This window comes from Spermophilus citellus, assembly GCF_964194105.1.
Source record: "Spermophilus citellus genome assembly, chromosome: 11".
Classification (NCBI taxonomy): domain Eukaryota; kingdom Metazoa; phylum Chordata; class Mammalia; order Rodentia; family Sciuridae; genus Spermophilus; species Spermophilus citellus.
This window is the reverse complement of record NC_138192.1, coordinates 8,538,103-8,561,304: the sequence shown is the minus strand read 5'-3', so window position 1 is coordinate 8,561,304 and position 23,202 is coordinate 8,538,103.

Here is a 23,202-nt window from a genome sequence, read left to right as displayed (position 1 = left end):
TCTCTCCGTTTTGTTTCCTCTTGATGTAGCCCTAAGCAGTTACTGGCGAGAAACACTTTCATGGAAAGTGGTTGCCAAGCTTCCTAAAATTACGAATCTCCAGAAATCTCAGCAAATATTTTTTCACCCAAACTGGATGATACTTTCAGGTAATGATCAGTACACTAAGGCGACTTGGTTCCCCAAATTTCGTTCTTCTATGTTGAAGCGTTCGTTTCCAGTAACAGTTTGAATTTTTAGGTTTCACTCTGTTTTCTCCTATATTGATAGATGTATTTGGAATTCTAAATCCAACACGGTTTGTGCTAGCTTCTTGAAACTTGACACAATAAAGTAGTTTCACGTTCTATCTCTATGTTTTGTTTCCTCTTGATGTAGCCTTAAGCAGTGACTGGCGAGAAACACTTTCATGGAAAGGGGTTGCCAAGCTTCCTAAAATTACGAATCTCCAGAAATCTCAGCAAATATTTTTTCACCCAAACTGGATGATACTTTCAGGTAATGATCAGTACACTAAGGCGACTTGGTTCCCCAAATTTCGTTCTTCTATGTTGAAGCGTTCGTTTCCAGTAACAGTTTGAATTTTTAGGTTTCACTCTGTTTTCTCCTATATTGATAGATGTATTTGGAACTCTAAATCCAACAGGGTTTGTGCTAGCTTCTTGAAACTTGACACAATAAAGTAGTTTCACGTTCTATCTCTACGTTTTGTTTCCTCTTGATGTAGCCCTAAGCAGTTACTGGCGGGAAACACTTTCATGGAAAGGGGTTGCCAAGCTTCCTAAAATTACGAATCTCCAGAAATCTCAGCAAATATTTTTTCACCCAAACTGGATGATACTTTCAGGTAATGATCAGTACACTAAGGCGACTTGGTTCCCCAAATTTCGTTCTTCTATGTTGAAGCGTTCGTTTCCAGTAACAGTTTGAATTTTTAGGTTTCACTCTGTTTTCTCCTATATTGATAGATGTATTTGGAACTCTAAATCCAACACGGTTTGTGCTGGCTTCTTGAAACATGACACAATAAAGTAGTTTCACGTTCTATCTCTATGTTTTGTTTCCTCTTGATGTAGCCCAATGCAGTGACTGGCGAGAAACACTTTCATGGAAAGGGGTTGCCAGGCTTCCCAAAATTACGAATCTCCAGAAATCTCAGCAAATATTTTTTCACCCAAACTGGATGATACTTTCAGGTAATGATCAGTACACTAAGGCGACTTGGTTCCCCAAATTTCGTTCTTCTATGTTGAAGCGTTCGTTTCCAGTAACAGTTTGAATTTTTAGGTTTCACTCTGTTTTCTCCTATATTGATAGATGTGTTTGGAACTCTAAATCCAACACGGTTTGTGCTAGGTTCTTGAAACTTGACACAATAAAGTAGTTTCACGTTCTATCTCTATGTTTTGTTTCCTCTTGATGTAGCCTTAAGCAGTGACTGGCGAGAAACACTTTCATGGAAAGGGGTTGCCAAGCTTCCTAAAATTACGAATCTCCAGAAATCTCAGCAAATATTTTTTCACCCAAACTGGATGATACTTTCAGGTAATGATCAGTACACTACGGCGACTTGGTTCCCCAAATTTCGTTCTTCTATGTTGAAGCGTTCGTTTCCAGTAACACTTTGAATTTTTAGGTTTCACTCTGTTTTCTCCTATATTGATAGATGTATTTGGAACTCTAAATCCAACACGGTTTGTGCTAGGTTCTTGAAACTTGACACAATAAAGTAGTTTAACGTTCTATCTCTATGTTTTGTTTCCTCTTGATGTAGCCCTAAGCAGTGACTGGCGAGAAACACTTTCATGGACAGGGGTTCCCAGGCTTCCCAAAATTACAAATCTCCAGAAATCTCAGCAAATATTTTTTCACCCAAACTGGATGATACTTTCAGGTAATGATCAGTGCACTCAGGCGACTTGGTTCCCCAAATTTCGTTCTTCTATGTTGAAGCGTTCGTTTCCAGTAACAGTTTGAATTTTTAGGTTACACTGTGTTTTCTCCTATATTGATAGATGTATTTGGAACTCTAAATCCAACAAGGTTTGTGCTAGCTTCTTGAAACTTGACACAATAAAGTAGTTTCACTTTCTATCTCTATGTTTTGATTCCTATTGATGTAGCCCTGTGCAGTGACTGGCGAGAAACACTTTCATGGAAAGGGGTTGCCAGGCTTCCCAAAATTACGAATCTCCAGAAATCTCAGCAAATATTTTTTCACCCAAACTGGATGATACTTTCAGGTAATGATCAGTACACTAAGGCGACTTGGTTCCCCAAATTTCGTTCTTCTATGTTGAAGCGTTCGTTTCCAGTAACAGTTTGAATTTTTAGGTTTCACTCTGTTTTCTCCTATATTGATAGATGTATTTGGAACTCTAAATCCAACACGGTTTGTGCTAGCTTCTTGAAACTTGACACAATAAAGTAGTTTCACGTTCTATCTCTATGTTTTGTTTCCTCTTGATGTAGCCTTTAGCAGTGACTGGCGAGAAACACTTTCATGGAAAGGGGTTGCCAAGCTTCCTAAAATTACGAATCTCCAGAAATCTCAGCAAATATTTTTTCACCCAAACTGGATGATACTTTCAGGTAATGATCAGTACACTAAGGCGACTTGGTTCCCCAAATTTCGTTCTTCTATGTTGAAGCGTTCGTTTGCAGTAACACTTTGAATTTTTAGGTTTCACTCTGTTTTCTCCTATATTGATAGATGTATTTGGAACTCTAAATCCAACACGGTTTGTGCTAGCTTCTTGAAACTTGACACAATAAAGTAGTTTCACGTTCTATCTCTACGTTTTGTTTCCTCTTGATGTAGCCCTAAGCAGTTACTGGCGGGAAACACTTTCATGGAAAGGGGTTGCCAAGCTTCCTAAAATTACGAATCTCCAGACATCTCAGCAAATATTTTTTCACCGAAACTGGATGATACTTTCAGGTAATGATCAGTACACTAAGGCGACTTGGTTCCCCAAATTTCGTTCTTCTATGTTGAAGCGTTCGTTTCCAGTAACAGTTTGAATTTTTAGGTTTCACTCTGTTTTCTCCTATATTGATAGATGTATTTGGAACTCTAAATCCAACACGGTTTGTGCTGGCTTCTTGAAACATGACACAATAAAGTAGTTTCACGTTCTATCTCTATGTTTTGTTTCCTCTTGATGTAGCCCAATGCAGTGACTGGCGAGAAACACTTTCATGGAAAGGGGTTGCCAGGCTTCCCAAAATTACGAATCTCCAGAAATCTCAGCAAATATTTTTTCACCCAAACTGGATGATACTTTCAGGTAATGATCAGTACACTAAGGCGACTTGGTTCCCCAAATTTCGTTCTTCTATGTTGAAGCGTTCGTTTCCAGTAACAGTTTGAATTTTTAGGTTTCACTCTGTTTTCTCCTATATTGATAGATGTATTTGGAACTCTAAATCCAACACGGTTTGTGCTGGCTTCTTGAATCATGACACAATAAAGTAGTTTCACGTTCTATCTCTATGTTTTGTTTCCTCTTGATGTAGCCCAATGCAGTGACTGGCGAGAAACACTTTCATGGAAAGGGGTTGCCAGGCTTCCCAAAATTACGAATCTCCAGAAATCTCAGCAAATATTTTTTCACCCAAACTGGATGATACTTTCAGGTAATGATCAGTACACTAAGGCGACTTGGTTCCCCAAATTTCGTTCTTCTATGTTGAAGCGTTCGTTTCCAGTAACAGTTTGAATTTTTAGGTTTCACTCTGTTTTCTCCTATATTGATAGATGTGTTTGGAACTCTAAATCCAACACGGTTTGTGCTAGGTTCTTGAAACTTGACACAATAAAGTAGTTTCACGTTCTATCTCTATGTTTTGTTTCCTCTTGATGTAGCCTTAAGCAGTGACTGGCGAGAAACACTTTCATGGAAAGGGGTTGCCAAGCTTCCTAAAATTACGAATCTCCAGAAATCTCAGCAAATATTTTTTCACCCAAACTGGATGATACTTTCAGGTAATGATCAGTACACTACGGCGACTTGGTTCCCCAAATTTCGTTCTTCTATGTTGAAGCGTTCGTTTCCAGTAACACTTTGAATTTTTAGGTTTCACTCTGTTTTCTCCTATATTGATAGATGTATTTGGAACTCTAAATCCAACAGGGTTTGTGCTAGCTTCTTGAAACTTGACACAATAAAGTAGTTTCACGTTCTATCTCTACGTTTTGTTTCCTCTTGATGTAGCCCTAAGCAGTGACTGGCGAGAAACACTTTCATGGAAAGGGGTTGCCAAGCTTCCTAAAATTATGAATCTCCAGAAATCTCAGCAAATATTTTTTCACCCAAACTGGATGATACTTTCAGGTAATGATCAGTACACGAAGGCGACTTGGTTCCCCAAATTTCGTTCTTCTATGTTGAAGCGTTCGTTTGCAGTAACACTTTGAATTTTTAGGTTTCACTCTGTTTTCTCCTATATTGATAGATGTATTTGGAACTCTAAATCCAACACGGTTTGTGCTAGCTTCTTGAAACTTGACACAATAAAGTAGTTTCACGTTCTATCTCTATGTTTTGTTTCCTCTTGATGTAGCCCTAAGCAGTGACTGGCGAGAAACACTTTCATGGAAAGGGGTTGCCAGGCTTCCCAAAATTACTAATCTCCAGAAATCTCAGCAAATATTTTTTCACCCAAGCTGGATGATACTTTCAGGTAATGATCAGTACACTAAGGCGACTTGGTTCCCCAAATTTCGTTCTTCTATGTTGAAGCGTTCGTTTCCAGTAACAGTTTGAATTTTTAGGTTTCACTCTGTTTTCTCCTATATTGATAGATGTATTTGGAACTCTAAATCCAACACGGTTTGTGCTAGCTTCTTGAAACTTGACACAATAAAGTAGTTTCACGTTCTATCTCTATGTTTTGTTTCCTCTTGATGTAGCCTTAAGCAGTGACTTTCGAGAAACACTTTCATGGAAAGGGGTTGCCAAGCTTCCTAAAATTACGAATCTCCAGAAATCTCAGCAAATATTTTTTCACCCAAACTGGATGATACTTTCAGGTAATGATCAGTACACTAAGGCGACTTGGTTCCCCAAATTTCGTTCTTCTATGTTGAAGCGTTCGTTTCCAGTAACAGTTTGAATTTTTAGGTTTCACTCTGTTTTCTCCTATATTGATAGATGTATTTGGAACTCTAAATCCAACACGGTTTGTGCTGGCTTCTTGAAACATGACACAATAAAGTAGTTTCACGTTCTATCTCTATGTTTTGTTTCCTCTTGATGTAGCCCAATGCAGTGACTGGCGAGAAACACTTTCATGGAAAGGGGTTGCCAGGCTTCCCAAAATTACGAATCTCCAGAAATCTCAGCAAATATTTTTTCACCCAAACTGGATGATACTTTCAGGTAATGATCAGTACACTAAGGCGACTTGGTTCCCAAAATTTCGTTCTTCTATGTTGAAGCGTTCGTTTCCAGTAACAGTTTGAATTTTTAGGTTTCACTCTGTTTTCTCCTATATTGATAGATGTGTTTGGAACTCTAAATCCAACACGGTTTGTGCTAGGTTCTTGAAACTTGACACAATAAAGTAGTTTCACGTTCTATCTCTATGTTTTGTTTCCTCTTGATGTAGCCCAATGCAGTGACTGGCGAGTAACACTTTCATGGAAAGGGGTTGCCAGGCTTCCCAAAATTACGAATCTCCAGAAATCTCAGCAAATATTTTTTCACCCAAGCTGGATGATACTTTCAGGTAATGATCAGTACACTAAGGCGACTTGGTTCCCCAAATTTCGTTCTTCTATGTTGAAGCGTTCGTTTGCAGTAACACTTTGAATTTTTAGGTTTCACTCTGTTTTCTCCTATATTGATAGATGTATTTGGAACTCTAAATCCAACACGGTTTGTGCTAGCTTCTTGAAACTTGACACAATAAAGTAGTTTCACGTTCTATCTCTATGCTTTGTTTCCTCTTGATGTAGCCCTAAGCAGTGACTGGCGAGAAACACTTTCATGAAAAGGGGTTGCCAGGCTTCCCAAAATTACTAATCTCCAGAAATCTCAGCAAATATTTTTTCACCCAAACTGGATGATACTTTCAGGTAATGATCAGTACACTAAGGCGACTTGGTTCCCCAAATTTCGTTCTTCTATGTTGAAGCGTTCGTTTCCAGTAACTGTTTGAATTTTTAGGTTTCACTCTGTTTTCTCCTATATTGATAGATGTATTTGGAACTCTAAATCCAACACGGTTTGTGCTAGCTTCTTGAAACTTGACACAATAAAGTAGTTTCACGTTCTATCTCTATGTTTTGTTTCCTCTTGATGTAGCCCAATGCAGTGACTGGCGAGAAACACTTTCATGGAAAGGGGTTGCCAAGCTTCCTAAAATTATGAATCTCCAGAAATCTCAGCAAATATTTTTTCACCCAAACTGGATGATACTTTCAGGTAATGATCAGTACACTAAGGCGACTTGGTTCCCCAAATTTCGTTCTTCTATGTTGAAGCGTTCGTTTCCAGTAACAGTTTGAATTTTTAGGTTTCACTCTGTTTTCTCCTATATTGATAGATGTATTTGGAACTCTAAATCCAACAGGGTTTGTGCTAGCTTCTTGAAACTTGACACAATAAAGTAGTTTCACGTTCTATCTCTCCGTTTTGTTTCCTCTTGATGTAGCCCTAAGCAGTTACTGGCGGGAAACACTTTCATGGAAAGGGGTTGCCAAGCTTCCTAAAATTACGAATCTCCAGAAATCTCAGCAAATATTTTTTCACCCAAACTGGATGATACTTTCAGGTAATGATCAGTACACTAAGGCGACTTGGTTCCCCAAATTTCGTTCTTCTATGTTGAAGCGTTCGTTTCCAGTAACAGTTTGAATTTTTAGGTTTCACTCTGTTTTCTCCTATATTGATAGATGTATTTGGAACTCTAAATCCAACACGGTTTGTGCTAGCTTCTTGAAACTTGACACAATAAAGTAGTTTCACGTTCTATCTCTATGTTTTGTTTCCTCTTGATGTAGCCTTAAGCAGTGACTGGCGAGAAACACTTTCATGGAAAGGGGTTGCCAAGCTTCCTAAAATTACGAATCTCCAGAAATCTCAGCAAATATTTTTTCACCCAAACTGGATGATACTTTCAGGTAATGATCAGTACACTACGGCGACTTGGTTCCCCAAATTTCGTTCTTCTATGTTGAAGCGTTCGTTTCCAGTAACACTTTGAATTTTTAGGTTTCACTCTGTTTTCTCCTATATTGATAGATGTATTTGGAACTATAAATCCAACAGGGTTTGTGATAGCTTCTTGAAACTTGACACAATAAAGTAGTTTCACGTTCTATCTCTACGTTGTGTTTCCTCTTGATGTAGCCCTAAGCAGTAACTGGCGAGAAACACTTTCATGGAAAGGGGTTGCCAAGCTTCCTAAAATTACGAATCTCCAGAAATCTCAGCAAATATTTTTTCACCCAAACTGAATGATACTTTCAGGTAATGATCAGTACACTAAGGCGACTTGGTTCCCCAAATTTCGTTCTTCTATGTTGAAGCGTTCGTTTGCAGTAACACTTTGAATTTTTAGGTTTCACTCTGTTTTCTCCTATATTGATAGATGTATTTGGAACTCTAAATCCAACAGGGTTTGTGCTAGCTTCTTGAAACTTGACACAATAAAGTAGTTTCACGTTCTATCTCTCCGTTTTGTTTCCTCTTGATGTAGCCCAATGCAGTGACTGGCGGGAAACACTTTCATGGAAAGGGGTTGCCAAGCTTCCTAAAATTACGAATCTCCAGAAATCTCAGCAAATATTTTTTCACCCAAACTGGATGATACTTTCAGGTAATGATCAGTACACTAAGGCGACTTGGTTCCCCAAATTTCGTTCTTCTATGTTGAAGCGTTCGTTTCCAGTAACAGTTTGAATTTTTAGGTTTCACTCTGTTTTCTCCTATATTGATAGATGTATTTGGAACACTAAATCCAACACGGTTTGTGCTAGCTTCTTGAAACTTGACACAATAAAGTAGTTTCACGTTCTATCTCTATGCTTTGTTTCCTCTTGATGTAGCCCTAAGCAGTGACTGGCGAGAAACACTTTCATGGAAAGGGGTTGCCAGGCTTCCCAAAATTACTAATCTCCAGAAATCTCAGCAAATATTTTTTCACCCAAACTGGATGATACTTTCAGGTAATGATCAGTACACTAAGGCGACTTGGTTCCCCAAATTTCGTTCTTCTATGTTGAAGCGTTCGTTTCCAGTAACTGTTTGAATTTTTAGGTTTCACTCTGTTTTCTCCTATATTGATAGATGTATTTGGAACTCTAAATCCAACACGGTTTGTGCTAGCTTCTTGAAACTTGACACAATAAAGTAGTTTCACGTTCTATCTCTATGTTTTGTTTCCTCTTGATGTAGCCCAATGCAGTGACTGGCGAGAAACACTTTCATGGAAAGGGGTTGCCAAGCTTCCTAAAATTACGAATCTCCAGAAATCTCAGCAAATATTTTTTCACCCAAACTGGATGATACTTTCAGGTAATGATCAGTACACTAAGGCGACTTGGTTCCCCAAATTTCGTTCTTCTATGTTGAAGCGTTCGTTTCCAGTAACAGTTTGAATTTTTAGGTTTCACTCTGTTTTCTCCTATATTGATAGATGTATTTGGAACTCTAAATCCAACAGGGTTTGTGCTAGCTTCTTGAAACTTGACACAATAAAGTAGTTTCACGTTCTATCTCTCCGTTTTGTTTCCTCTTGATGTAGCCCTAAGCAGTTACTGGCGGGAAACACTTTCATGGAAAGGGGTTGCCAAGCTTCCTAAAATTACGAATCTCCAGAAATCTCAGCAAATATTTTTTCACCCAAACTGGATGATACTTTCAGGTAATGATCAGTACACTAAGGCGACTTGGTTCCCCAAATTTCGTTCTTCTATGTTGAAGCGTTCGTTTCCAGTAACAGTTTGAATTTTTAGGTTTCACTCTGTTTTCTCCTATATTGATAGATGTATTTGGAACTCTAAATCCAACACGGTTTGTGCAAGCTTCTTGAAACTTGACACAATAAAGTAGTTTCACGTTCTATCTCTATGTTTTGTTTCCTCTTGATGTAGCCTTAAGCAGTGACTGGCGAGAAACACTTTCATGGAAAGGGGTTGCCAAGCTTCCTAAAATTACGAATCTCCAGAAATCTCAGCAAATATTTTTTCACCCAAACTGGATGATACTTTCAGGTAATGATCAGTAAACTACGGCGACTTGGTTCCCCAAATTTCGTTCTTCTATGTTGAAGCGTTCGTTTCCAGTAACACTTTGAATTTTTAGGTTTCACTCTGTTTTCTCCTATATTGATAGATGTATTTGGAACTATAAATCCAACAGGGTTTGTGATAGCTTCTTGAAACTTGACACAATAAAGTAGTTTCACGTTCTATCTCTACGTTTTGTTTCCTCTTGATGTAGCCCTAAGCAGTAACTGGCGAGAAACACTTTCATGGAAAGGGGTTGCCAAGCTTCCTAAAATTACGAATCTCCAGAAATCTCAGCAAATATTTTTTCACCCAAACTGAATGATACTTTCAGGTAATGATCAGTACACTAAGGCGACTTGGTTCCCCAAATTTCGTTCTTCTATGTTGAAGCGTTCGTTTGCAGTAACACTTTGAATTTTTAGGTTTCACTCTGTTTTCTCCTATATTGATAGATGTATTTGGAACTCTAAATCCAACACGGTTTGTGCTAGCTTCTTGAAACTTGACACAATAAAGTAGTTTCACGTTCTATCTCTATGCTTTGTTTCCTCTTGATGTAGCCCTAAGCAGTGACTGGCGAGAAACACTTTCATGGAAAGGGGTTGCCAGGCTTCCCAAAATTACTAATCTCCAGAAATCTCAGCAAATATTTTTTCACCCAAACTGGATGATACTTTCAGGTAATGATCAGTACACTAAGGCGACTTGGTTCCCCAAATTTCGTTCTTCTATGTTGAAGCGTTCGTTTCCAGTAACAGTTTGAATTTTTAGGTTTCACTCTGTTTTCTCCTATATTGATAGATGTATTTGGAACTCTAAATCCAACACGGTTTGTGCTAGCTTCTTGAAACTTGACACAATAAAGTAGTTTCACGTTCTATCTCTATGTTTTGTTTCCTCTTGATGTAGCCTTAAGCAGTGACTGGCGAGAAACACTTTCATGGAAAGGGGTTGCCAAGCTTCCTAAAATTACGAATCTCCAGAAATCTCAGCAAATATTTTTTCACCCAAACTGGATGATACTTTCAGGTAATGATCAGTACACTAAGGCGACTTGGTTCCCCAAATTTCGTTCTTCTATGTTGAAGCGTTCGTTTCCAGTAACAGTTTGAATTTTTAGGTTTCACTCTGTTTTCTCCTATATTGATAGATGTATTTGGAACTCTAAATCCAACAGGGTTTGTGCTAGCTTCTTGAAACTTGACACAATAAAGTAGTTTCACGTTCTATCTCTCCGTTTTGTTTCCTCTTGATGTAGCCCAATGCAGTGACTGGCGGGAAACACTTTCATGGAAAGGGGTTGCCAAGCTTCCTAAAATTACGAATCTCCAGAAATCTCAGCAAATATTTTTTCACCCAAACTGGATGATACTTTCAGGTAATGATCAGTACACTAAGGCGACTTGGTTCCCCAAATTTCGTTCTTCTATGTTGAAGCGTTCGTTTCCAGTAACAGTTTGAATTTTTAGGTTTCACTCTGTTTTCTCCTATATTGATAGATGTATTTGGAACTCTAAATCCAACACGGTTTGTGCTAGCTTCTTGAAACTTGACACAATAAAGTAGTTTCACGTTCTATCTCTATGTTTTGTTTCCTCTTGATGTAGCCCAATGCAGTGACTGGCGAGAAACACTTTCACGGAAAGGGGTTGCCAGGCTTCCCAAACTTACGAATCTCCAGAAATCTCAGCAAATATTTTTTCACCCAAACTGGATGATACTTTCAGGTAATGATCAGTACACTAAGGCGACTTGGTTCCCCAAATTTCGTTCTTCTATGTTGAAGCGTTCGTTTCCAGTAACAGTTTGAATTTTTAGGTTTCACTCTGTTTTCTCCTATATTGATAGATGTATTTGGAACTCTAAATCCAACAGGGTTTGTGCTAGCTTCTTGAAACTTGACACAATAAAGTAGTTTCAAGTTCAATCTCTACGTTTTGTTTCCTCTTGATGTAGCCCTAAGCAGTTACTGGCGAGAAACACTTTCATGGAAAGTGGTTGCCAAGCTTCCTAAAATTACGAATCTCCAGAAATCTCAGCAAATATTTTTTCACCCAAACTGGATGATACTTTCAGGTAATGATCAGTACACTAAGGCGACTTGGTTCCCCAAATTTCGTTCTTCTATGTTGAAGCGTTCGTTTCCAGTAACAGTTTGAATTTTTAGGTTTCACTCTGTTTTCTCCTATATTGATAGATGTATTTGGAACTCTAAATCCAACACGGTTTGTGCTGGCTTCTTGAAACATGACACAATAAAGTAGTTTCACGTTCTATCTCTATGTTTTGTTTCCTCTTGATGTAGCCTTAAGCAGTGACTGGCGAGAAACACTTTCATGGAAAGGGGTTGCCAAGCTTCCTAAAATTACGAATCTCCAGAAATCTCAGCAAATATTTTTTCACCCAAACTGGATGATACTTTCAGGTAATGATCAGTACACTAAGGCGACTTGGTTCCCCAAATTTCGTTCTTCTATGTTGAAGCGTTCGTTTCCAGTAACAGTTTGAATTTTTAGGTTTCACTCTGTTTTCTCCTATATTGATAGATGTATTTGGAACTCTAAATCCAACAGGGTTTGTGCTAGCTTCTTGAAACTTGACACAATAAAGTAGTTTCACGTTCTATCTCTACGTTTTGTTTCCTCTTGATGTAGCCCTAAGCAGTTACTGGCGGGAAACACTTTCATGGAAAGGGGTTGCCAAGCTTCCTAAAATTACGAATCTCCAGAAATCTCAGCAAATATTTTTTCACCCAAACTGGATGATACTTTCAGGTAATGATCAGTACACTAAGGCAACTTGGTTCCCCAAATTTCGTTCTTCTATGTTGAAGCGTTCGTTTCCAGTAACAGTTTGAATTTTTAGGTTTCACTCTGTTTTCTCCTATATTGATAGATGTATTTGGAACTCTAAATCCAACACGGTTTGTGCTAGCTTCTTGAAACATGACACAATAAAGTAGTTTCACGTTCTATCTCTATGTTTTGTTTCCTCTTGATGTAGCCCAATGCAGTGACTGGCGAGAAACACTTTCATGAAAAGGGGTTGCCAGGCTTCCCAAAATTACGAATCTCCAGAAATCTCAGGAAATATTTTTTCACCCAAACTGGATGATACTTTCAGGTAATGATCAGTACACTAAGGCGACTTGGTTCCCCAAATTTCGTTCTTCTATGTTGAAGCGTTCGTTTCCAGTAACAGTTTGAATTTTTAGGTTTCACTCTGTTTTCTCCTATATTGATAGATGTGTTTGGAACTCTAAATCCAACACGGTTTGTGCTAGGTTCTTGAAACTTGACACAATAAAGTAGTTTCACGTTCTATCTTTATGTTTTGTTTCCTCTTGATGTAGCCTTAAGCAGTGACTGGCGAGAAACACTTTCATGGAAAGGGGTTGCCAAGCTTCCTAAAATTACGAATCTCCAGAAATCTCAGCAAATATTTTTTCACCCAAACTGGATGATACTTTCAGGTAATGATCAGTACACTAAGGCGACTTGGTTCCCCAAATTTCGTTCTTCTATGTTGAAGCGTTCGTTTCCAGTAACAGTTTGAATTTTTAGGTTTCACTCTGTTTTCTCCTATATTGATAGATGTATTTGGAACTCTAAATCCAACAGGGTTTGTGCTAGCTTCTTGAAACTTGACACAATAAAGTAGTTTCACGTTCTATCTCTACGTTTTGTTTCCTCTTGATGTAGCCCTAAGCAGTTACTGGCGGGAAACACTTTCATGGAAAGGGGTTGCCAAGCTTCCTAAAATTACGAATCTCCAGAAATCGCAGCAAATATTTTTTCACCCAAACTGGATGATACTTTCAGGTAATGATCAGTACACTAAGGCGACTTGGTTCCCCAAATTTCGTTCTTCTATGTTGAAGCGTTCGTTTCCAGTAACAGTTTGAATTTTTAGGTTTCACTCTGTTTTCTCCTATATTGATAGATGTATTTGGAACTCTAAATCCAACAGGGTTTGTGCTAGCTTCTTGAAACTTGACACAATAAAGTAGTTTCACGTTCTATCTCTATGTTTTGTTTCCTCTTGATGTAGCCCTAAGCAGTTACTGGCGGGAAACACTTTCATGGAAAGTGGTTGCCAAGCTTCCTAAAATTACGAATCTCCAGAAATCTCAGCAAATATTTTTTCACCCAAACTGGATGATACTTTCAGGTAATCATCAGTACACTAAGGCGACTTGGTTCCCAAAATTTCGTTCTTCTATGTTGAAGCGTTCATTTCCAGTAACAGTTTGAATTTTTAGGTTTCACTCTGTTTTCTCCTATATTGATAGATGTATTTGGAACTCTAAATCCAACACGGTTTGTGCTGGCTTCTTGAAACATGACACAATAAAGTAGTTTCACGTTCTATCTCTATGTTTTGTTTCCTCTTGATGTAGCCCAATGCAGTGACTGGCGAGAAACACTTTCATGGAAAGGGGTTGCCAGGCTTCCCAAAATTACGAATCTCCAGAAATCTCAGCAAATATTTTTTCACCCAAACTGGATGATACTTTCAGGTAATGATCAGTACACTAAGGCGACTTGGTTCCCCAAATTTCGTTCTTCTATGTTGAAGCGTTCGTTTCCAGTAACACTTTGAATTTTTAGGTTTCACTCTGTTTTCTCCTATATTGATAGATGTATTTGGAACTCTAAATCCAACAGGGTTTGTGCTAGCTTCTTGAAACTTGACACAATAAAGTAGTTTCAAGTTCTATCTCTACGTTTTGTTTCCTCTTGATGTAGCCCTAAGCAGTTACTGGCGAGAAACACTTTCATGGAAAGGGGTTGCCAAGCTTCCTAAAATTACGAATCTCCAGAAATCTCAGCAAATATTTTTTCACCCAAACTGGATGATACTTTCAGGTAATGATCAGTACACTAAGGCGACTTGGTTCCCCAAATTTCGTTCTTCTATGTTGAAGCGTTCGTTTCCAGTAACAGTTTGAATTTTTAGGTTTCACTCTGTTTCTCCTATATTGATAGATGTGTTTGGAACTCTAAATCCAACACGGTTTGTGCTAGGTTTTTGAAACTTGACACAATAAAGTAGTTTCACGTTCTATCTCTACGTTTTGTTTCCTCTTGATGTAGCCTTAAGCCGTGACTGGCGAGAAACACTTTCATGGAAAGGGGTTGCCAAGTTTCCTAAAATTACGAATCTCCAGAAATCTCAGCAAATATTTTTTCACCCAAACTGGATGATACTTTCAGGTAATGATCAGTACACTAAGGCGACTTGGTTCCCCAAATTTCGTTCTTCTATGTTGAAGCGTTCGTTTCCAGTAACAGTTTGAATTTTTAGGTTTCACTCTGTTTTCTCCTATATTGATAGATGTATTTGGAACTCTAAATCCAACACGGTTTGTGCTAGGTTTTTGAAACTTGACACAATAAAGTAGTTTCACGTTCTATCTCTACGTTTTGTTTCCTCTTGATGTAGCCTTAAGCCGTGACTGGCGAGAAACACTTTCATGGAAAGGGGTTGCCAGGCTTCCTAAAATTACGAATCTCCAGAAATCTCAGCAAATATTTTTTCACCCAAACTGGATGATACTTTCAGGTAATGATCAGTACACTAAGGCGACTTGGTTCCCCAAATTTCGTTCTTCTATGTTGAAGCGTTCGTTTCCAGTAACAGTTTGAATTTTTAGGTTTCACTCTGTTTTCTCCTATATTGATAGATGTATTTGGAACTCTAAATCCAACACGGTTTGTGCTAGCTTCTTGAAACTTGACACAATAAAGTAGTTTCACGTTCTATCTCTACGTTTTGTTTCCTCTTGATGTAGCCCAATGCAGTGACTGGCGAGAAACACTTTCATGGAAAGGGGTTGCCAGGCTTCCCAAAATTACGAATCTCCAGAAATCTCAGCAAATATTTTTTCACCCAAACTGGATGATACTTTCAGGTAATGATCAGTACACTAAGGCGACTTGGTTCCCCAAATTTCGTTCTTCTATGTTGAAGCGTTCGTTTCCAGTAACAGTTTGAATTTTTAGGTTTCACTCTGTTTTCTCCTATATTGATAGATGTATTTGGAACTCTAAATCCAACACGGTTTGTGCTAGCTTCTTGAAACTTGACACAATAAAGTAGTTTCACGTTCTATCTCTATGTTTTGTTTCCTCTTGATGTAGCCTTAAGCAGTGACTGGCGAGAAACACTTTCATGGAAAGGGGTTGCCAAGCTTCCTAAAATTACGAATCTCCAGAAATCTCAGCAAATATTTTTTCACTCAAACTGGATGATACTTTCAGGTAATGATCAGTACACTAAGGCGACTTGGTTCCCCAAATTTCGTTCTTCTATGTTGAAGCGTTCGTTTCCAGTAACAGTTTGAATTTTTAGGTTTCACTCTGTTTTCTCCTATATTGATAGATGTATTTGGAACTCTAAATCCAACAGGGTTTGTGCTAGCTTCTTGAAACTTGACACAATAAAGTAGTTTCACGTTCTATCTCTACGTTTTGTTTCCTCTTGATGTAGCCCTAAGCAGTTACTGGCGGGAAACACTTTCATGGAAAGGGGTTGCCAAGCTTCCTAAAATTACGAATCTCCAGAAATCTCAGCAAACATTTTTTCACCCAAACTGGATGATACTTTCAGGTAATGATCAGTACACTAAGGCGACTTGGTTCCCCAAATTTCGTTCTTCTATGTTGAAGCGTTCGTTTCCAGTAACAGTTTGAATTTTTAGGTTTCACTCTGTTTTCTCCTATATTGATAGATGTATTTGGAACTCTAAATCCAACACGGTTTGTGCTGGCTTCTTGAAACATGACACAATAAATTAGTTTCACGTTCTATCTCTATGTTTTGTTTCCTCTTGATGTAGCCCAATGCAGTGACTGGCGAGAAACACTTTCATGGAAAGGGGTTGCCAGGCTTCCCAAAATTACGAATCTCCAGAAATCTCAGCAAATATTTTTTCACCCAAACTGGATGATACTTTCAGGTAATCATCAGTACACTAAGGCGACTTGGTTCCCCAAATTTCGTTCTTCTATGCTGAAGCGTTCGTTTCCAGTAACAGTTTGAATTTTTAGGTTTCACTCTGTTTTCTCCTATATTGATAGATGTATTTGGAACTCTAAATCCAACAGGGTTTGTGCTAGCTTCTTGAAACTTGACACAATAAAGTAGTTTCACATTCTATCTCTATGTTTTGTTTCCTCTTGATGTAGCCCTAAACAGTTACTGGCGGGAAACACTTTCATGGAAAGGGGTTGCCAGGCTTCCCAAAATTACGAATCTCCAGAAATCTCAGCAAATATTTTTTCACCCAAACTGGATGATACTTTCAGGTAATCATCAGTACACTAAGGCGACTTGGTTCCCCAAATTTCGTTCTTCTATGCTGAAGCGTTCGTTACCAGTAACAGTTTGAATTTTTAGGTTTCACTCTGTTTTCTCCTATATTGATAGATGTATTTGGAACTCTAAATCCAACACGGTTTGTGCTAGCTTCTTGAAACATGACACAATAAAGTAGTTTCACGTTCTATCTCTATGTTTTGTTTCCTCTTGATGTAGCCCAATGCAGTGACTGGCGAGAAACACTTTCATGGAAAGGGGTTGCCAGGCTTCCCAAAATTACGAATCTCCAGAAATCTCAGCAAATATTTTTTCACCCAAACTGGATGATACTTTCAGGTAATGATCAGTACACGAAGGCGACTTGGTTCCCCAAATTTCGTTCTTCTATGTTGAAGCGTTCGTTTCCAGTAACAGTTTGAATTTTTAGGTTTCACTCTGTTTTCTCCTATATTGATAGATGTATTTGGAACTCTAAATCCAACACGGTTTGTGCTAGCTTCTTGAAACTTGACACAATAAAGTAGTTTCACGTTCTATCTCTATGTTTTGTTTCCTCTTGATGTAGCCTTAAGCAGTGACTGGCGAGAAACACTTTCATGGAAAGGGGTTGCCAAGCTTCCTAAAATTACGAATCTCCAGAAATCTCAGCAAATATTTTTTCACCCAAACTGGATGATACTTTCAGGTAATGATCAGTACACTAAGGCGACTTGGTTCCCCAAATTTCGTTCTTCTATGTTGAAGCGTTCGTTTCCAGTAACAGTTTGAATTTTTAGGTTTCACTCTGTTTTCTCCTATATTGATAGATGTATTTGGAACTCTAAATCCAACACGGTTTGTGCTAGGTTTTTGAAACTTGACACAATAAAGTAGTTTCACGTTCTATCTCTACGTTTTGTTTCCTCTTGATGTAGCCTTAAGCCGTGACTGGCGAGAAACACTTTCATGGAAAGGGGTTGCCAGGCTTCCTAAAATTACGAATCTCCAGAAATCTCAGCAAATATTTTTTCACCCAAACTGGATGATACTTTCAGGTAATGATCAGTACACTAAGGCGACTTGGTTCCCCAAATTTCGTTCTTCTATGTTGAAGCGTTCGTTTCCAGTAACAGTTTGAATTTTTAGGTTTCACTCTGTTTTCTCCTATATTGATAGATGTATTTGGAACTCTAAATCCAACACGGTTTGTGCTAGCTTCTTGAAACTTGACACAATAAAGTAGTTTCACGTTCTATCTCTACGTTTTGTTTCCTCTTGATGTAGCCCAATGCAGTGACTGGCGAGAAACACTTTCATGGAAAGGGGTTGCCAGGCTTCCCAAAATTACGAATCTCCAGAAATCTCAGCAAATATTTTTTCACCCAAACTGGATGATACTTTCAGGTAATGATCAGTACACTAAGGCGACTTGGTTCCCCAAATTTCGTTCTTCTATGTTGAAGCGTTCGTTTCCAGTAACAGTTTGAATTTTTAGGTTTCACTCTGTTTTCTCCTATATTGATAGATGTATTTGGAACTCTAAATCCAACACGGTTTGTGCTAGCTTCTTGAAACTTGACACAATAAAGTAGTTTCACGTTCTATCTCTATGTTTTGTTTCCTCTTGATGTAGCCTTAAGCAGTGACTGGCGAGAAACACTTTCATGGAAAGGGGTTGCCAAGCTTCCTAAAATTACGAATCTCCAGAAATCTCAGCAAATATTTTTTCACTCAAACTGGATGATACTTTCAGGTAATGATCAGTACACTAAGGCGACTTGGTTCCCCAAATTTCGTTCTTCTATGTTGAAGCGTTCGTTTCCAGTAACAGTTTGAATTTTTAGGTTTCACTCTGTTTTCTCCTATATTGATAGATGTATTTGGAACTCTAAATCCAACAGGGTTTGTGCTAGCTTCTTGAAACTTGACACAATAAAGTAGTTTCACGTTCTATCTCTACGTTTTGTTTCCTCTTGATGTAGCCCTAAGCAGTTACTGGCGGGAAACACTTTCATGGAAAGGGGTTGCCAAGCTTCCTAAAATTACGAATCTCCAGAAATCTCAGCAAACATTTTTTCACCCAAACTGGATGATACTTTCAGGTAATGATCAGTACACTAAGGCGACTTGGTTCCCCAAATTTCGTTCTTCTATGTTGAAGCGTTCGTTTCCAGTAACAGTTTGAATTTTTAGGTTTCACTCTGTTTTCTCCTATATTGATAGATGTATTTGGAACTCTAAATCCAACACGGTTTGTGCTGGCTTCTTGAAACATGACACAATAAAGTAGTTTCACGTTCTATCTCTATGTTTTGTTTCCTCTTGATGTAGCCCAATGCAGTGACTGGCGAGAAACACTTTCATGGAAAGGGGTTGCCAGGCTTCCCAAAATTACGAATCTCCAGAAATCTCAGCAAATATTTTTTCACCCAAACTGGATGATACTTTCAGGTAATCATCAGTACACTAAGGCGACTTGGTTCCCCAAATTTCGTTCTTCTATGCTGAAGCGTTCGTTTCCAGTAACAGTTTGAATTTTTAGGTTTCACTCTGTTTTCTCCTATATTGATAGATGTATTTGGAACTCTAAATCCAACAGGGTTTGTGCTAGCTTCTTGAAACTTGACACAATAAAGTAGTTTCACATTCTATCTCTATGTTTTGTTTCCTCTTGATGTAGCCCTAAACAGTTACTGGCGGGAAACACTTTCATGGAAAGGGGTTGCCAGGCTTCCCAAAATTACGAATCTCCAGAAATCTCAGCAAATATTTTTTCACCCAAACTGGATGATACTTTCAGGTAATCATCAGTACACTAAGGCGACTTGGTTCCCCAAATTTCGTTCTTCTATGCTGAAGCGTTCGTTTCCAGTAACAGTTTGAATTTTTAGGTTTCACTCTGTTTTCTCCTATATTGATAGATGTATTTGGAACTCTAAATCCAACACGGTTTGTGCTAGCTTCTTGAAACATGACACAATAAAGTAGTTTCACGTTCTATCTCTATGTTTTGTTTCCTCTTGATGTAGCCCAATGCAGTGACTGGCGAGAAACACTTTCATGGAAAGGGGTTGCCAGGCTTCCCAAAATTACGAATCTCCAGAAATCTCAGCAAATATTTTTTCACCCAAACTGGATGATACTTTCAGGTAATGATCAGTACACGAAGGCGACTTGGTTCCCCAAATTTCGTTCTTCTATGTTGAAGCGTTCGTTTCCAGTAACAGTTTGAATTTTTAGGTTTCACTCTGTTTTCTCCTATATTGATAGATGTATTTGGAACTCTAAATCCAACACGGTTTGTGCTAGCTTCTTGAAACTTGACACAATAAAGTAGTTTCACGTTCTATCTCTATGTTTTGTTTCCTCTTGATGTAGCCTTAAGCAGTGACTGGCGAGAAACACTTTCATGGAAAGGGGTTGCCAAGCTTCCTAAAATTACGAATCTCCAGAAATCTCAGCAAATATTTTTTCACCCAAACTGGATGATACTTTCAGGTAATGATCAGTACACTAAGGCGACTTGGTTCCCCAAATTTCGTTCTTCTATGTTGAAGCGTTCGTTTCCAGTAACAGTTTGAATTTTTAGGTTTCACTCTGTTTTCTCCTATATTGATAGATGTATTTGGAACTCTAAATCCAACAGGGTTTGTGCTAGCTTCTTGAAACTTGACACAATAAAGTAGTTTCACGTTCTATCTCTACGTTTTGTTTCCTCTTGATGTAGCCCTAAGCAGTTACTGGCGGGAAACACTTTCATGGAAAGGGGTTGCCAAGCTTCCTAAAATTACGAATCTCCAGAAATCGCAGCAAATATTTTTTCACCCAAACTGGATGATACTTTCAGGTAATGATCAGTACACTAAGGCGACTTGGTTCCCCAAATTTCGTTCTTCTATGTTGAAGCGTTCGTTTCCAGTAACAGTTTGAATTTTTAGGTTTCACTCTGTTTTCTCCTATATTGATAGATGTATTTGGAACTCTAAATCCAACAGGGTTTGTGCTAGCTTCTTGAAACTTGACACAATAAAGTAGTTTCACGTTCTATCTCTATGTTTTGTTTCCTCTTGATGTAGCCCTAAGCAGTTACTGGCGGGAAACACTTTCATGGAAAGTGGTTGCCAAGCTTCCTAAAATTACGAATCTCCAGAAATCTCAGCAAATATTTTTTCACCCAAACTGGATGATACTTTCAGGTAATGATCAGTACACTAAGGCGACTTGGTTCCCCAAATTTCGTTCTTCTATGTTGAAGCGTTCGTTTCCAGTAACAGTTTGAATTTTTAGGTTTCACTCTGTTTTCTCCTATATTGATAGATGTATTTGGAACTCTAAATCCAACACGGTTTGTGCTGGCTTCTTGAAACATGACACAATAAAGTAGTTTCACGTTCTATCTCTATGTTTTGTTTCCTCTTGATGTAGCCCAATGCAGTGACTGGCGAGAAACACTTTCATGGAAAGGGGTTGCCAGGCTTCCCAAAATTACGAATCTCCAGAAATCTCAGCAAATATTTTTTCACCCAAACTGGATGATACTTTCAGGTAATGATCAGTACACTAAGGCGACTTGGTTCCCCAAATTTCGTTCTTCTATGTTGAAGCGTTCGTTTCCAGTAACAGTTTGAATTTTTAGGTTTCACTCTGTTTTCTCCTATATTGATAGATGTATTTGGAACTCTAAATCCAACAGGGTTTGTGCTAGCTTCTTGAAACTTGACACAATAAAGTAGTTTCACGTTCTATCTCTACGTTTTGTTTCCTCTTGATGTAGCCCTAAGCAGTTACTGGCGGGAAACACTTTCATGGAAAGGGGTTGCCAAGCTTCCTAAAATTACGAATCTCCAGAAATCGCAGCAAATATTTTTTCACCCAAACTGGATGATACTTTCAGGTAATGATCAGTACACTAAGGCGACTTGGTTCCCCAAATTTCGTTCTTCTATGTTGAAGCGTTCGTTTCCAGTAACAGTTTGAATTTTTAGGTTTCACTCTGTTTTCTCCTATATTGATAGATGTATTTGGAACTCTAAATCCAACAGGGTTTGTGCTAGCTTCTTGAAACTTGACACAATAAAGTAGTTTCACGTTCTATCTCTATGTTTTGTTTCCTCTTGATGTAGCCCTAAGCAGTTACTGGCGGGAAACACTTTCATGGAAAGTGGTTGCCAAGCTTCCTAAAATTACGAATCTCCAGAAATCTCAGCAAATATTTTTTCACCCAAACTGGATGATACTTTCAGGTAATCATCAGTACACTAAGGCGACTTGGTTCCCAAAATTTCGTTCTTCTATGTTGAAGCGTTCATTTCCAGTAACAGTTTGAATTTTTAGGTTTCACTCTGTTTTCTCCTATATTGATAGATGTATTTGGAACTCTAAATCCAACACGGTTTGTGCTGGCTTCTTGAAACATGACACAATAAAGTAGTTTCACGTTCTATCTCTATGTTTTGTTTCCTCTTGATGTAGCCCAATGCAGTGACTGGCGAGAAACACTTTCATGGAAAGGGGTTGCCAGGCTTCCCAAAATTACGAATCTCCAGAAATCTCAGCAAATATTTTTTCACCCAAACTGGATGATACTTTCAGGTAATGATCAGTACACTAAGGCGACTTGGTTCCCCAAATTTCGTTCTTCTATGTTGAAGCGTTCGTTTCCAGTAACACTTTGAATTTTTAGGTTTCACTCTGTTTTCTCCTATATTGATAGATGTATTTGGAACTCTAAATCCAACAGGGTTTGTGCTAGCTTCTTGAAACTTGACACAATAAAGTAGTTTCAAGTTCTATCTCTACGTTTTGTTTCCTCTTGATGTAGCCCTAAGCAGTTACTGGCGAGAAACACTTTCATGGAAAGGGGTTGCCAAGCTTCCTAAAATTACGAATCTCCAGAAATCTCAGCAAATATTTTTTCACCCAAACTGGATGATACTTTCAGGTAATGATCAGTACACTAAGGCGACTTGGTTCCCCAAATTTCGTTCTTCTATGTTGAAGCGTTCGTTTCCAGTAACAGTTTGAATTTTTAGGTTTCACTCTGTTTCTCCTATATTGATAGATGTGTTTGGAACTCTAAATCCAACACGGTTTGTGCTAGGTTTTTGAAACTTGACACAATAAAGTAGTTTCACGTTCTATCTCTACGTTTTGTTTCCTCTTGATGTAGCCTTAAGCCGTGACTGGCGAGAAACACTTTCATGGAAAGGGGTTGCCAAGTTTCCTAAAATTACGAATCTCCAGAAATCTCAGCAAATATTTTTTCACCCAAACTGGATGATACTTTCAGGTAATGATCAGTACACTAAGGCGACTTGGTTCCCCAAATTTCGTTCTTCTATGTTGAAGCGTTCGTTTCCAGTAACAGTTTGAATTTTTAGGTTTCACTCTGTTTTCTCCTATATTGATAGATGTATTTGGAACTCTAAATCCAACACGGTTTGTGCTAGGTTTTTGAAACTTGACACAATAAAGTAGTTTCACGTTCTATCTCTACGTTTTGTTTCCTCTTGATGTAGCCTTAAGCCGTGACTGGCGAGAAACACTTTCATGGAAAGGGGTTGCCAGGCTTCCTAAAATTACGAATCTCCAGAAATCTCAGCAAATATTTTTTCACCCAAACTGGATGATACTTTCAGGTAATGATCAGTACACTAAGG